Source organism: Biomphalaria glabrata, chromosome 3, assembly GCF_947242115.1.
Source record: "Biomphalaria glabrata chromosome 3, xgBioGlab47.1, whole genome shotgun sequence".
Taxonomy (NCBI): domain Eukaryota; kingdom Metazoa; phylum Mollusca; class Gastropoda; family Planorbidae; genus Biomphalaria; species Biomphalaria glabrata.
The window spans coordinates 19,388,657-19,405,412 of NC_074713.1; the positions used below are offsets into that span (position 1 = coordinate 19,388,657).

General features: G+C 34.4%; 1 protein-coding gene across 1 annotated transcript in view; it reads right to left on the reverse strand.

Annotated features, from left to right (window-relative positions):
- The window catches only part of LOC106056984 (neuropeptide prohormone-4-like), a 136,641-nt gene extending 120,183 nt beyond the window's left edge, over nt 1-16,458 (reverse strand). Inside the window, exon 1 of the mRNA XM_013213967.2 lies at nt 15,684-16,458. The gene's annotated coding sequence lies outside the window, so the exon portion shown is untranslated. The remainder of the gene's footprint in view (nt 1-15,683) is intronic.
- Between the last annotated feature and the right edge of the window lie 298 nt (nt 16,459-16,756).

Consider the following 16,756-nt stretch of genomic DNA (forward strand, 5'->3'; position numbering starts at 1 on the left):
TTCTCATACATGTGCCAGGCCCAGATTTAGGGCAATGTAAAGTGTAAGACTGAAAATGGCCACAAGGTTGAGGCAAATTCGTGATTTTACGCGCGACCATTCTATCTGGAAGAAGCTCGCTGGTGACCTATGCGTGAGTGAACCACAGGCAAAAATAAGATGATAATGATTCTACCTGAATAATGTATGTCTTCAGCATAAAATGCAGGATCGCAACTTTTATCAAAAACAAAGACGCTAAAGCCTTGGCTTGTACGTAAACTATTTAAGTAAAATTCACCATAGAAACTATAGGTCAAGCTGAATAATATATTTTATATATATTTTTATTTCTGAGATGACTAAATTATATCAAACAATTGCTCAAAGAATAAAGAAACATTTCATGTGTATAATGAAAATTATTAAATAAAATCTAGATGAATATTGAGATTCTTAGGAAAAATACAACAGCGTATGAGTTTACAACCACATTTTGAATACAAAAAAACTTGTTGAAATAATATTAATAATCGCAATGTCTTCTATTTCGAAGACTAGTGAGGATTTACTAGCTGCGACCTATATACTTTGCCCCCATACTAGCGTAGACAAATACATCGGAATTTTATGCGATATTTTAATATTGTTGATGCACAACTATATCAAATTGCTCAGCTTTGTGTCAATTTAAAGCTCTGTTTGAATGCATGGCGATGTTTAGTCTGTCAGGATGCAGAGAGAGATATCTGGACTTATAGCGATATTAAAATGCATGGCGCTGATAAGTGTGGAGACATTTCTGAATGTACATCTGTGTTGGAATGCATCAATAGTTTCCTGACCTATGTAACAGCGCCAGAACGAAATATATAATTGAGACAGCGACTTTGAATTTACGGTGCATTCTCTAGACAATTTGTATAATTATGTCTGGCCTAATCATTATCGGAATCTAGCTCACGTCAGAGTAAAACAATGCGCTACTTGTGCAGCTGCGCGGCTGACAGACGCTAGCAGACCTGTTGTACAATACGTAGTGCTGGGATATTTTATTTACATCTTTAATAAAAGCACAATACAGTTCACAGAATGACACCGATTTAAAGCAGCAGTTAAATTGTCACTGCACTTATAATTCCAATAGAAGATCGTCTGCAGTTTGGACTATTCACATGACAATTCCTACAAAATAACTTCGTCTGCGGTGTGTACTAGCACACGACAATTCTGCCAAAATAGCATCGTTTGCGGTGCGGACTATTCACACGACAATTCTGACAAAATAGCATCGTTTGCGGTGTGGACTATTCACACGACAATTCTGACAAAATAACAGGGTCAGAAGTGTTGATTATTCTCCCGATAATTTTGACTAAATAAAATGGTTGTCAAGTGTGGACTATTCACATGATAATTCTGACAAAATAACATAATCAGTTATTATTGACTATAGTCATAACAATTTTGACAAAATAACATGTTCAGTTGTGTTGACGTTCCACACGACAATGCTGACGAAATAACATGGTATGCCGTGTGGATTATTCACACGACTATTGTGCAAAAATAGCATGATTTACATTGAGGACTATTCACACAATTCTGAAAAAATTAAATGGTCTTCTGTGTGAATTACTGAAACAAAATTGCGCCCAAATAATATAGGGCCTACTAATTACTATTGACTATTCTCACGACGATTCGGACAAAATACATGGCGAATAGTGTTGACTTATCATTTGAAGATTATGACTAAATAAATGGTATGCAGTGCGGATTATTCACATGACAAATCTGACAAAATTACATGACCTTTTGTGTTGACTATTCCCACGACTATTCTGAAAAAAATTACATGGTCTGCATTGATGACTATTCACACTTATATTCTGACAATATAACACGTTCTGCAAAAAATCTCCTTCCAATTTTTCAATCGTCTTCCCAGTCCATTAGACGTTTAAACTTTGACGTTAAAAGCTATCGACAGAATAAAAATACAATAAAAAATTCTTTCTAAAAAAACGTGATTTAACAATTTCTTGCTCATTTGCCTTTTAAGGACGTGAAAAGTACTCAATCCAGACAAATCCGTCCCCTCCCCAGCGTCCTTCTTCAAACTCCCAGTTCCCATAAGGTCGACAATTAAGAAGGGTCAAATTGACACAACTTCTTAGACAGTTAACCACTAACTCGCCCGAAGCTGTCAGTGCCTGAAGTGCGTTTGTTTTGGGGAAAATGTCGTCTGATGTTTTCCACGTGACCTCTTCAGGTTGAACTACACAAAAAATATAATTGACTAACGCACAGCTAGAAGCTTAAGCTTGTCTATACATCTAATGTATCGATCGATCAAAAAAAGTTAAATTTAATAGCAATTTTAAATTTCAAATATTTATTTATAGATTGACATAATTAGAAGGCAGATGATTACATCATTTCCAATAAAACCAAAACAAACACCAGACTTGAAAGTGGCAATAAGAGTTTTGTAGTTAGATCCTCAATAGTTCTATGTAGAAACACACACCCACACACAACGTGTAGTTAGATCCTCAATATTTCTATGTAGAAACACACACCCACCCACAACGACACTTACAATATTGTTTTTGTAATAGTAGAAAACAGATAAATGTCACTGCTACAGATTTGTGATGAATTAAGTGAGAGTTGTATACGAAGTGAATGATTGATCGATATTGTCTCTAATGAAGATTTCAATGATTTTAAATAGACTAGTTTTATTTTTTAAAGAACAACAAAGCGGAATCAATGTTTTCAATGGAATAAAAAAATCGCTACAAAAGAAAAGTTGACTACGATATAACAATATGGTTAAATTGGCGAGTTTGTTTTACATGCTTCGGAAGTTCGGATGCTCCTTCGAAATTATCTTATGTTATAAAATACAGAGTTACTTCAAAAAAAGAAGATGATTACGTCCTACGCGTATCCCTAGGTCAATCTAGTCAATTATGTTAATCAATGACAATGACTTAAACTCTGCCAAGTCATTGGTTTTCCTGGTTGACTCAGGCAACCCATTCAATGCTCTAATAGCACTAAGGAAGAAGGAGTATGTGTACAAATGTGTCCTAGCCTATGGAATATGGAATGTGCCTTGAATTATCCAAGCCAAATACTCTCGAAGGACTACGGGGGGGGGGGGGGGGGAGTTTGACTTCGGGATGAACGAGACGATAGTTTAGAGCGTATACCATCCGACCAGGCAGCCATCCAGCAGTGTCCCAGTTTACAAGCACTGTTCCATTAAAAGTATTTCTTGACAAACTAACTTCCCTAATACCGTGATGCCTTGATTAAATACTTAATGGAAGCTCTTTTCAACCCCATGTAGCGTCAATGTCTAACAATAGAATCTGAGTCAGGCATCCAAGTGTAACCGATAGGTTGAAACCCATCCATCCCACAAATGTTTGGTAAATGTGTACAATGCTAAATATTTCTGGGCAGCTTCTATACATTAGAAGCAGGAAACTAATACAATAATAATACAAAACAAACAAACAAAAAATTTAATAAATTTGTATTAATGAAGTCTGTGACATCATCTATAAATATAATTAGACAAGAGACGGTATAATTACCCTTCCAGAAAGTGGCTTTTATCTCGCTGACTAACGATATGATATAATAACACGAATAAAATACCTCGCAGAACAAATGACACTCTTTGCTTAACTGGACATTGCTCACGCTTTTAACTTAATGAACAAGATCCCAGAACGAAGGGTGATCTATGCATCTCGCCTACCAGAGAACACTGCAGATACATATAATGTATTGATTCTTTGATGTGTAGTCCTTATCGTGTAGTAGAGAGATATGTGTATGTGTAAGGCAAAGAGAGAGAGAGAGAGAGAGAAAGAAAGAGAGAGGCAGTTGAAAGTATAGAAAAGGAAGCAATAAAAGCGAATTAATTTTCCCTTTTTTGTTCAATATGAAAAAAAAAATATTGTGAAGTTTGTTCTCGTTTGTCTGAATGTGTTTTTATACATGTATGTATGTAAATGTGTATGTGTGTGTGTAGTACACTTTCCATTGTGTGTCCGGTTTGATAATAGATTATTTTAACAGGTTTGCAATAGTTCCAAGTTCTTCGTTATGTTTGAACGGTAAAACAAATATACATATCAAATGTGACTTTTTAGTAGTTCAGTAATTCTTCATGGTCATCTTTATTGGGCACTATGGAGAAATCCTTTTTACAACACTCCTATTCAAGTCAGGTCTTCATGGAGCCTTCAGAAACCTGGATCCAGGAACCTGGACAGCTGATTTCAAAAATGTCTCTAACGATTTTCCTAGCAATGTAACAGTTGATGTATATCGCTGAGTAAAAAAATTACTTGCTTGTTGGCCACTCGGGGAAAACTCTGTTTTGACTGTTATAATTGTTCTAATTAAAAAAAAAAATATATAAAATTTGGCTGGAGACTATATCTAGATCTAGAGCCGAAATGGCGTATTCAGCCGTGTTACCGTAATTATGCGATAACAGTAAATTTAAAGTTGTTTCAATGTCATTGAATTTTAAAGGCTTTACTTATATTTTAAGTAAATGTAATATACATTGCATCTAGATCTAAACTAGATCTTAAGAGTTCTAAATTAGAACTTTAGTTCTAGTGTTAGATCTTGATGTCCATATAATGAAAATACCAATAAAGAATCGCAATAGTATACCTTACCCTTACTCGCAGGCTGAACAAAAAAAAAAGCCAAGTTCTGGCAACTGACGTTGTTACGGGTTTGATAACCGAATTGTTGGGTCTACAAAGTGAAAGGGTTTTTGACATTGATAGATAGTTAGATAGAGATAGATAGATAAATAAATAGAGATAGATAGATAGATAGATAGATAGATAGATAGATAGATAGAGATAGATAGATAGTTAGATAGAGATAGATAGTTAGATAGAGATAGATTGATAGTTAGATAGAGATAGATAGATAGTTAGATAGAGATAGATAGATATATAGATAGTTAGATAGAGATAGATAGATAGATAGATAGATAGATAGATAGAGATAGATAGATAGATAGATAGATAGATAGATAGATAGATAGATAGATAGATAGATAGATAGATAGAGATAGATAGTTAGATAGAGATAGATAGATAGATAGATAGATAGATAGATAGATAGATAGATAGATAGATAGTTAGATAGATAGATAGATAGATAGATAGATAGATAGTTAGATAGAGATAGATAGATAGATAGATAGATAGATAGATAGATAGATAGATAGATAGAGATAGATAGATAGATAGATAGATAGATAGATAGATAGATAGATAGATAGATAGATAGATAGATAGATAGATAGATAGATAGATAGATAGATAGATAGTTAGATAGAGATAGATAGTTAGATAGAGATAGATAGATAGATAGATAGATAGATAGATAGTTAGATAGATAGATAGATAGATAGATAGATAGATAGATAGATAGATAGATAGATAGATAGATAGATAGATAGATAGATAGATAGATAGAGATAGATAGTTAGATAGAGATAGATAGATAGATAGATAGATAGATAGATAGATAGATAGTTAGATAGATAGATAGATAGATAGATAGATAGATAGATAGATAGATAGATTTACTTGCTTGCATATATATATATATATATATATATATATATATATATATACACACAGACCAACAATTAAAGTGAGTTAATGTCCTTTGTATAAATGAAGCCTCGATCACCAAACTGTCCAGGACCCCAACACTCCAAAGTCTGGACCTGACCCAATCCACACCCCTACCCACCTCACATTTTGATAATTTCCAGGCATAACCCACCCACACACACACACACACAGACATCAATGCCATCCCTCTGAATGTGAGTCGTTAGCAGAGCTCTCGATCTATTTCACGTATTGTAATCCTCTCTATTTCTTCAAGGATCTAGATCTCTACTTGCTAATGTGCTTATCTTTAATCACGTGCAGTTCATCACAGCCGTCTATTCAATTGAATTACGAACCCATTCATATTTATTTGTTTCGCCTTCTCTTGGACCTGCCGCCCCCCCCCCCTCTCCCACATACAACTTTTCAAATCTTTTTGTTTTCTTCAGAAAAAAAAAACATACAAAAAAAAAAAACAAGAAAAAAAAACATATAAGTCCTCAGTTTCACCCATTCACAAATATTGTTTGTGTTAGTAAAGACTGTCTAGCAGAAGATGAGGGTATCAAAGGGGTGTGGGGGAAAGGATGGAGTGGAAGTCATTATCGACTGGTCAGTAGCTGCCCTTTCGAAAGACATATTAACACTTTCTAGAGTGAGGGAAAAAATGTGGGGGGAAAGGGTAATTTAAAAAAAGGCTTGCTTCTTCCTATTGAAAATGTATGCAATTCAGGGCGCTTCGACCTCCCCCCGACCTCCCCCCTCCTCTCACAAATACATCTCATTTCTCGATCTGATCAATAGATTGTTTAACGCTTATCAAGCGTCAAATTTATTTCTGTCTTGGCGCCCAAACACCTCCTCCCTTCTCCCAAAACTTCTTCAGTCAAGTCTAGATCTGGTAAGTGGGAAGTCCTAGAGGAAGACAAGACGCCATGGCTGGAGACGACTCCAAAACTTCTTCAGTCAAGTCTAGATCTGGTAAGTGGGAAGTCCTAGAGGAAGACAAGACGCCATGGCTGGAGACGACACCAAAACTTCTTCAGTCAAGTCTAGATCTGGTAAGTGGGAAGTCCTAGAGGAAGACAAGACGCCATGGCTGGAGACGACACCAAAACTTCTTCAGTCAAGTCTAGATCTGGTAAGTGGGAAGTCCTAGAGGAAGACAAGACGCCATGGCTGGAGACGACCAAAAAAAAAAGCTGTGGTAAAAAAAGAGTCACCATTAGATGAATTATGGTCTGATGAGTCGTTCTGATCAATAGACTTTTCTCACTTCTGCTATTCTAGCAGAGACGATGTCCAATGTTTGGGTCGACACTACGGAGAAGACTCAGGATTGTGTTCAGGAACTAGTGTTCCACGATATGCACAGCTATAAGGGAATCATCTCGAATGTACACAGATGACAACGGACTAGATCTATCTACATCTAGATTAAGATGATAAAGAAAATGATTAATGATTAATCTAGATCTAGTGGTGTTGATGACACAATAACATCATATCACATCTCGAATTCGCTATATTTTTAAAATGATTAAACCATTAAACTTCTATTGAAGCCTACTCCGAAAAGCCGAATTTTAATTATTAAGATGATTATATTTGGAAAAAATTTAATTTCAAATTTAATTTGCACTATGTTGCCAATCAACTAGATTTTTTAAAATTATATACATAAACTAATTTTTAGGTAAATAGGTGGAACCGCTACCAAATTATTTTTCCACCTAATGTCCACCTAATGCCCACCTAGTGTCAAACTAGTGTCCACCTAATGCCCACCTAGTATCAAACTAATGTCCACCTAATGTCTACCTAATGCCTACCTAGTGTCCACCTAATGTCCACCTAATGCCCACTTAGTGTGCTCCTAGTGCCCACCTAGTGTCCACCTAATGTCCACCTAATGCCCACCTAGTGTCCTCCTTGTGCCTACCTAGTGTCCACCTGGTTATGAATTTTGTGGACAACCATACTTTGACATAATCTTCCAGAGTCGTCTGCTAAAAGTGTCGAATGCTTTTGTTATGCCAGGCTTTTAGCCCACAAGTTTGAATTCAGATCGTACCCTTCATCTTTTACAATTATTTTTATAATTGCTATTTTATTGTTAGTCTAAATCCATTACACATTTCATGACATGACTAATCCAAACTGACTGATACAAGTTACACGCTCAATAGAAGCTTTGTTGTTGTTGTTTTTTTAAAGTATTTATTTAGGTTCTTCTTGTTTTAAAATTCTTTCAAAAGCTCTGAGATAGATGAAGACGATTTGGTAAAACATCACACTGTAATTGCTACACAACTATGATTCTATTTGTGTGGAATCCATTGTGCTCTGTCCTATTGGTGAACGCTGCAATGACTATGAACTGTTAAGTACTATCACGACACAAAGCTACAAGTGAAATTTGGTTAAAGTCGTAAAACAAAGTAAGGGGGAAACAATGAAAGAGTGAGAGAATAAAGGATTCCCAAACATTATTACGATTGGCGTTAAATTATGTATCATTCATCAAGCCATTCAATGCTTGCAGGCTGTAGGAAAAAAAATGATTTATAAAATATTACACAAGAGAGAGAGCGAAAAAAAAGTGTGTGTACGAGAGAGAGAGAGAGAGAGAGACAGAGAGGGAGAGAGAGAGGGAGGGAGAGAGAGATGGAGACAGAGAGGGAGAGAGTGGTGCAGAAAGAAAAACGGACAGTATAGAGAAGTAAAGTTTACAGACACATCCACTCTACAATGGCCCTACCATTAAATGTAACTCCCCAATACTGTTTTAGTTTGTCACTTAAGAGACATTCTTCAAACCAACTTAAAGGATTGGAGTCAGATTAAGTAGAGTGTCCGGGCATCAGTCATGCACATTCCACATTGACCAAAAGTCTAGAGCTTGATTTACAACCCTCAGTCTCGTCCTCCGGTGATGGTCAAATCGTGTTCGTGACGACTGACTAACCTACATCCGGTGTTCAAACAAGATACAGTCAGTGGAACTCAATTTACTATCTACCAAACCGATTGAAGAATTGGTTTCTTTTAGTTAAGAAAATATCTAGTGCAATTGTGTAAAGCTACAGTTCATTTTTCTTTTTTTTTTTTGTTTGCGTCTCTTACAATTAAGTAATCCTTTATTCAAACTGATTCCTACCACTAGAGATGCTGTAATAGTTAAATTAAATACTTCTCATCCTAATATTCTTTTGTTGAGTTTTTTGAATCCAATGTGAGTAATATTGACAAATTTTGTATAATGGTCATTTAATAACTAGTTGTCCAAAATGAAAAAAAAAATGTACCTTTTTTTTTTGTTGCGAAGAAGTATGGCATGTCATTTATTGAAATAGTGCAAAAAAAAGTCAATTGTAATCAAAGGTTTCAAGATATAAAAAAAACTGAAATCTGCATTAGTAGTAGCATTTTTTTCAGACTGCCAAGATAAACCATAAAATAAAACTAGTGTATAGCCTGGTAGTATCGTGATAGAAGGGCTGAACACTGACCTGAAACGTCACAACTTGTGTGCTGTGTAGACCAATGGCGCGTTGAAACGTCACTGGTCTCTACGACGTGGCTACGAACTATTGGTCTAAACTGCCTACAGGCTGCGACGTTGCTTGTCAGTGTTGAGGTCTCTTTGGCATGAGCTCCAGAATGTTGTTATGATGATTGTCTACAAACATTGAGTCTGTCAGTTTCAGACCATCTGCATGACGGTAGGGGGAAGACAGCGGGTAGGAACAATCATGACAACAGTCCGGAGCGCATACCTCACGTAGAAGCAGTTATTCTCTTTGATTTAAAGACCTTCCTCTGTGTTTAAAGATTTCAAAGACCTTTAAGTTGTAAATTCAAAGATCTATCTATTTACAAATTGAAATGTCTATAAGTTTTAATTTCAAAGACATGTAAGGTCTTAATCTAAAGACCTGTGAGTTTTAAATTCAAAGATCTATGAGTTTTCAAATCCAAAGTCCAGTGAGGTCTAAATTCAAAGACCAATAAGTTATCAATTCAAAGATCAATAAGTTCATGGACCTATGTGTTCTAGCTACCCCCAAAGTTACCTTGTCAGCCTATGAACTAACGCTGACATGGCAATCAGACTTTCTAAAGTTACGGAAGTTTGGCGGGAAATTAAAGCAAAAACTAAACTAAACTAAAGGACACGCGGGACGTCCCCAATGGGAAAGCAAATCCATTAGAGTATTAAAATATTCAGAACCTAGACTGAACAACAACAAAAAAACAACAAAAAAAAACAACAAAAAAAAAAAAACGCGTTGCTGGTTTTATAGTTAAAAAATAGACATCTCTGAAGAAGAGTTTTACAGTATGATCTTTTTTTTTTAATAGCCTTGAACCTTAGAACATGTTCGGTATATTGAACCTTAGAACATGTTTGGTATATTGAACCTTAGAACATGTTCGGTATATTGAACCTTAGAACATGTTCGGTATATTGAACCTTAGAACATGTTTGGTATATTGAACCTTAGAACATGTTTGGTATATTGAACTTAAGAACATGTTCGGTATATTGAACCTTAGAATATGTTCGGTATATTGAACCTTAGAATATGTTCGGTATATTGAACCTTAGAACATGTTCGGTATATTGAACCTTAGAACATATTCGGTATATTGAGCCTTAGAATATGTTCTTTATATTGAACCTTAGAACATGTTCGGTATATTGAACATTAGAACATGTTCGGTATATTGAACATTAGAACATGTTCGGTATATTGAACATTAGAACATGTTCGGTATATTAAACATTAGAACAAGTTCGGTATATTAAGTTGACTAAAAGACGACTATAGAGAAAAGGAAACGCGTGCTTATAAGTTGGGTTTAATTGTATGATGACGTCATGGTGGTCAGTGGACAGAATGAGTGACACTCTACCTTAAAACTAGAACGAGTTGTCTACGTTTTGGAGATGATTAGCGTGACTGTGTCTTGTGTGTGTATATTTGTTTATGTATAGTGGGTATGTGTGTTTGTGCGTGTTCTTATTGAGAGGAATGGAGAGAGACGATCGACAGATTATGTGCGGTGCCCAGTGTAAGAAATAAGTCTTATGGAAAGCCTCGACACTGGCCTGCAACGTCGCAATCTGTGGGCAGTAGAGACCAATAGTTCGTTGTCACGTTGTACAGACCTGTGACGTGGCAATGAGATATTGGTCTAAACTGCCCACAGGTTGCGACGTTGCAGGTCAGTGTTCAGGCCTGCTAGAACGATTGGTCTCGGTTAGGTGAAGGTAAAAATGAGTCTCCTTTTAGTCCATGACAGAAATATTTTTCTTTTTCTTTTTTTTTAATTGGCATCTTTTGTTTCCGTGCAAACAAAACACATTTCTTTACAAAACCTCTATTCAGCTCTATTCACCTCTATTCAGCTCTATTCAGCTCCTACCTTTGTGGAAACTAAAGCCTTCTGAGTGGGTTTAAAAACCTGGGTGGACCCGGATCTCGTAAAGGGCTCCAACGATTTTTTTTTACAAATTTAACAATTGATGCATATCGTTGAGAAAAGAATAAATAGTTTGTTGACCACATTGAGAAAACTCTAGTTTTACCATTATAACTTTTCAAAGTAAAAAAAGTATGAATTTAAATTTAGCTAAAGAACTAGAAAATATTTATCTCTAGAACAGACAGTACGTCTTCGGGTTTGTAAGGCGGTTCTGGCTGCATCTCACGCACGCACATTCCAGTGTTAGCACCATCCTTAAGACAGATAAGTAAGCCCACATAAATAGCCAGGTTTCTCTCGAATTTGATCACATCGTAGAGTTATATATAAATCCCAGAATGTCTTGACGTATTTACAGCGAGTTTGGGCTATGTTGGACACTTGAAACCTTTTTTTAAATTTATTAATCAAATTACTCCAAACTTTATATGTATACTCCCTATGAATAACCATTAAAAAAATGGTTTAAAATGTTTTCTTATAATGGTTGTCATGGCAACGGCCGACATATTGGATTATTGTTTATCGTTTTTAAATCGCTAAGGCTTTAAAACTATTTAAGCTATTGCCAAACAAAAATATAAAATGTGTAGACCAATTATTCCAGAACATTTTCTATAAATTAGTTTTCAAATATAGTAAAAACTTTTTTTTTTTAAATTTTTTTCTAACCTTGCTAAAGAAAAACATACTTGTTTTCATTTTTCTAATATTTTATTGCAATAAAGACAAACTATTAATTGAAACTTAGAAAATGTTTTATAGAAGCTGTACAAGTTTGATTGATGTCTGTGCAGGGTTCTTCTGTTAGTAGTATAAATTGTGCATAAAAATAGTATTTTGGGAAATCGAAAAAAAGAAACAAAATTGGAAAAGAGACAGCTGTATATACCTTACAAAATGAAATTTAAAAAAAAAAAAGTAATTATTTGCCAATTATGAAAATGATATTTTTATGTCCAGAAATGGTTGGGCTATTTAAATTAGGTTAAAACTGAAAATCGAAATTTTTTACTTTTTTACCTAAATTTAGTGTCCCACATCGCCTTAAAAAAAAGTATTGGAATTTTCATACTAGAATTAATTTTTTGCAGTTATCTGCTCTTTGTTATTCATACTAAAATTTTTTTTTTTCACAGTTATCTGCTCTTTGTTAACAAATTTCATTTTAATTTCATTCTACAGGCAAAAAAAAAGAGTTCCCACAAAGTATTAAATGGTTTTAAAAATGAATAGTTATTAATACTTCCATTGTCTGTATGACAAATCCACCAGAATAGCTTCTATTAAAGATGTATTTTAAATTTTATGAAATTCTTCGATTACTTTTGGTCAAACAAACGTCATAATGTAAAGGATTCCACAAAATTACATCACTCTAATCGAGTCATTGTTAAAGAACAGCGATATTAAAAAAAGATTGTCTGAACTGTTAATGAAACCATTATTTATCAACATTGTTTTCATAAAAAAAGAATAATGTGATTTAGTGTGATATAATGTAAAGTACTTCCAGGTTGTCGAGTGATAAAAACTTAAAACCCTTTTAAAACAGTGAGCTCATTCCCTTCATAGTTATCCCAGAATGCCTTGCAGGAAGTGTGTGAAGGCATACATTTCCTTTTATTTACTGCTTTACAAGCACGGTTGGAGGGGGGCGGGAGGGGGGATAAAATGTCACATTAAAAAGTATCACATTACATAATTAATAGGAACTATTTTTATCTTCAAGGGACTTAATCAGCTACTTATGAAGATAACAATTCCTCGTGCAGTACTATAATAGAATAATTAACCCTCTATCACAAAATGTTGCGACTTTGCTACAAAGACAAAAAAGTCGAATTATTTATATATTTTTTAATGACATTTTTATTTCCGATACTTTAAAGCGAATTGAGTTATTAGACAATTCCTTTTCTTTCTTGATGCTAGTAGAACAGAATGTATTTTGGGTTTAAAATGTACTCGATTTTTAATCTCTAAGCATATACAACAGATAGAATTCTTTCCATTCTCATTTAATACTAAAATGAAAAATCATTGTGACAAAAATATTTCTATAATGTAATGATGTTATATTAGCTATAGAATTAAAAATTAGCATTGTTTATAAGTGATTTATAATGATTTTGTAAACATTCAAAGAATTTGCCACACGGCGCACAAAGAGTTATATTGTTCATTACATTAGCTTTAATAGTAGATAAAAGTAGATCTACGTTTTTCATTTAGAAATCTTAATTTTATGAGCTAGATTATTTAAGTACATTAAGAGAAACCAGAGATGAAAGGGCAGAGCCGGTAGGAGAGCTGAAACATTAAGGGCGATATATCTGCCCTTAGCGCCAGAGCAAACGAGACTTTTCCCATTGCATTATGGGTATATTTTAATATATTCTTATTTTGCATTGATTTTAAAAATCTTTTAAAAAGTTTACAACATGGTGACTCGAAAGTTCTATGAAAATCCTGTAAGTCTAACAATGTCAATCTGCGCATTTAGAGGTAGTATCTTCACTTTAGAGATACACCACACCGAAATAACCATTAAATTGATTGAAATTTCTAAAATTTGAGAAAGGTTAACACCTACAACTATCTACAAACTTCTATACGAAATTATGATTAATTGGCTGATTTATATAAAATGGAGAATAAAAAAATAGGTGCGATATTTCTTTTAATTGATTTTCTTATTAACTTTTGGCTGAAAATATATTATTCTTAAGAAGATTGTTTTTACTTATGGATGAAACATTTTTGTCTTATCTTGTATAAATGTCAGTGCAAAGAGCAATGCTATTATTAAAAACAAGAAAAATGTAAATATTGTTCCGGATGTTATAAAAGCAGCTTTGAAAATTGGTTTCAATAAGAAGCGACGATTTTGTCGCCGTGTAACCTTTACATATCCTTGCGAGGCAATTAAAATTACCTCCCCAAGAATGATTGCTGTCACAAGACGAGTGTGAATGCGCGGGTGACCTAACCTTGGTTCTTGTTTACACGCAAAAAGTTTGCAACTAGTATGACGTCATTCACTAGTGAATAATAGCAATTCTAAGAAAGGAAATAATGTTCCTATGGCGTCATTTATTCTTGAGCTCAAAAAAGTAACTAAATCATTTGGTATTAAGTCAGAATAGAAAGGGTTATCAGATATTCGCGAAAGCAAAGACCACTGTTCTTTTATTAAAATGTACACAACTCAGCAAGATGAATGATTTCTGAATGATTTTTAAGTAATAGTGAATAATTGAAGAAAAAAAAAGTTTGAAGTAAGGTTTCGCTGTTAAACCCTGGTATCCATCTAATGAAAACCCGTGTAAAGCAATGTAATTGAAGTCTACTATATTATTAACCCTATGATTCTGAACTCAATTCCTTTCAAATTTAGACCTACAGAACTAACAGGTGTTTTGATTTTGGGACTAAGCTCAACATTACATCGACCACAAGCTGCCCCCGTTTACTATTGAATTGAGTCTAGTCTAGTTCAATTTGTTTACAAACTGCTTCAGACCTTTTTCATTTACTTTCTTTTTAATATCGAAGTTTAATCCAGAAATAACTTCAGTATCAAGCGAATGAAATGCAACAACAACAACAACAAAAAAAACGGCCGCTCGTGGACATTAAAACTATTTTAATTTGTATAAGAGCATGTATCAACACCTGAACACTACAAGAACAGTATGTGATGCTACTGCAGTGAATATATCAGGTCCAGCACGGCCTTCTGGGAAATCTTTTGGGCCTTGTATACAGCTTCATTCACCCGGTGGGAAATCGTCTGACCAGGAGCCAAAATTTGGCTCAAATAATGGTCCATCTGTCTGAAACAATTGAGAGCCTCATCCGCAGTGCTCCACCAAAAGCAAACACGGTTGTGGCAATTTTAGGTCAGCAGAATGGAAGAGTTTCTCAGAGTTCAAATAGACATTTTTAAATACTCAAAAAGTAAGCATATATATTTATTTATTTGTCATTGTTATAATAGAAATTATCCATTTGTTTTTAAACATTTGTGTACTGTGTTCTAAGTACATACTGTTATAAAGAAATAAACCTATACTCAATGCTCTGGATATTCTACTATAAGTAAACTTTTTTCCTAAATAAATATACAACTATAGAAGTAAACATATAAAAATTTAAAAAATGTATTAAATATCAAATATCTATACAAAAAAAAAAGAACTATGAACGTTTTTTGTGAGTGTGCTCAAGACAAATATTCTTGTGTTAGATATATGTGTGCTAGACCTGCTAGATATCTCTTTTGGAAGATATCTGATTGAAACCAGGACAAATAACATAAGCTTAATACTTTTTTTTTTAAAGATTTTAATTACATTTTTTTAAATTAAATCTGAAAAGGTTTAATTTTAATTAATTTTTAAACAAAAGGAAAATAAAGTAATTTTTTATGTTAATTAAAAGTTTTTAAAATAATTATTGAATAAAGAAAGAAACGGAACAATAAATCTTGAGAAAATGAGAGTGAACCAAACAAATCAGTCTTACCTTGTAGCGTAGTTTAGAATCAGTAATTTCTCAGTTATCAGAAATGTATCTTCAACTTCTCTAAGTATCTCCAGCGAATAGAAATAAGCCTTTCCTTAACTGACCAAGTGTGAGTGGTGATAGGATGAGTCTTTTAAACTGCTGGACAAACTCTGAAACTTCCTGACTTTTGAAGAAGCGTTCGCGTTTCTAAATGTACACTAAATTATATTTTGTTTCTTTTCTTACTGATTCGTATTTTTTATGTGTGAGAAATGTAATGAAAATGTTAAAATTTTAGTTGTTTAAAATATTCATTATAACAAAATCTTTAAAACAATTCGATATAGTCTCCCCTAGTCTGTTTTTAAAGTTCCAGTTTTTTACACTACCGCCATGTCTGCTTCTGAAGAACTACTGAACATATTCCTAGCTCCTTGCTCTGTGACCCTCGATCTTGACTTTTTTTTTCCTTTAATCTAAAACAGCAGACGACCAACTCCTTCAACTGAGAAACGTGCGCACTTTAATTTTTTGTGTAAAAGATCTGTTTTGATAATCGGTTCAAAATGTGGCTGTTTGTTGGTACTGTTTAGTTCATAGGTCACAGTTCTTGGTTACTTGAAGGCTTGTATTTATTAATTATTTTTTTTGGGGTTTGTTTCGAAACAAGAAAAGTAATTTTTAAAAAAGTAAAACCAAGCCTGCTCTGTTGCAAAGAAGTTTCTAACATGCGCGGAGCGCGCCAACCAGCCTCGAGCCTTTCCTCGCTCTCACAAATCGCGCGCGAGTTAGTCAAATGGGGGGGATTTTAATGCCGTGACGCCTGAGCGTCATCTCGAGTCTTCTCGTTTGTCCACGGAACCGCCCGTTAGACAACGTCCACCCACGTGACACGGCCGGTACTATATTTTTCTTTTCAAATATAAATATTACATGAATCAGACGAGGAAAGACTTGGCGATATAAAAAAATACAACTGAAAGGAGGGAAGATAGGTTGTAAGGGGAAAGGGGGGGGGGACTCGGGGAAATGTGGGACTTATGACGGAGGGGTGTTGACGCCGCTCCCTTGGGAATGGAGTTCCTAAGGGT